This window comes from Olea europaea, chromosome 18 (assembly GCF_002742605.1).
Source record: "Olea europaea var. sylvestris chromosome 18, O_europaea_v1, whole genome shotgun sequence".
Taxonomy (NCBI): Eukaryota; Viridiplantae; Streptophyta; class Magnoliopsida; order Lamiales; family Oleaceae; genus Olea; species Olea europaea.
In genome coordinates this window covers 29,048,925-29,049,357 of record NC_036254.1, presented here as the reverse complement: position 1 = coordinate 29,049,357, position 433 = coordinate 29,048,925, and positions in this window count along the sequence as shown.

The window sequence follows — 433 nt, the reverse complement described above, 5'->3', positions numbered from 1 at the left end:
TGGTTCTGTAATCTCTGTCAGCTAAAGTTATTCACAACTAATTATGAACTTAACGTGAATAAGCTCGAATGAAAAAATATTAAGTTGCTTAACATGCTTAGGACTGTTAACCCCTTTATCAAAGTTGGTAGTGGGCAACCCATTGATTCCTCTAAAGATATTAAGAGGAAGGGGCTTTGTGAAAGCGTCCAATATGGTCAAGACAGTGTAAGCAAAGGACAATACCAAATAATGACCCTTAGTTTCATTGTAGAATGAAAGGTCATTAGAAGGAATATTGCATGGCTTACGTCTACTTCACAAGTTTCTTAGGTATCTGATACCAAATGTAAATCCCATATTTATACAAATATGGAGAAACTAAATAGAAGTATACTACTGCGAAAGGAAGAAGTTAACCTACATGATGGAGATGAGCAAATGTTGAAATTTG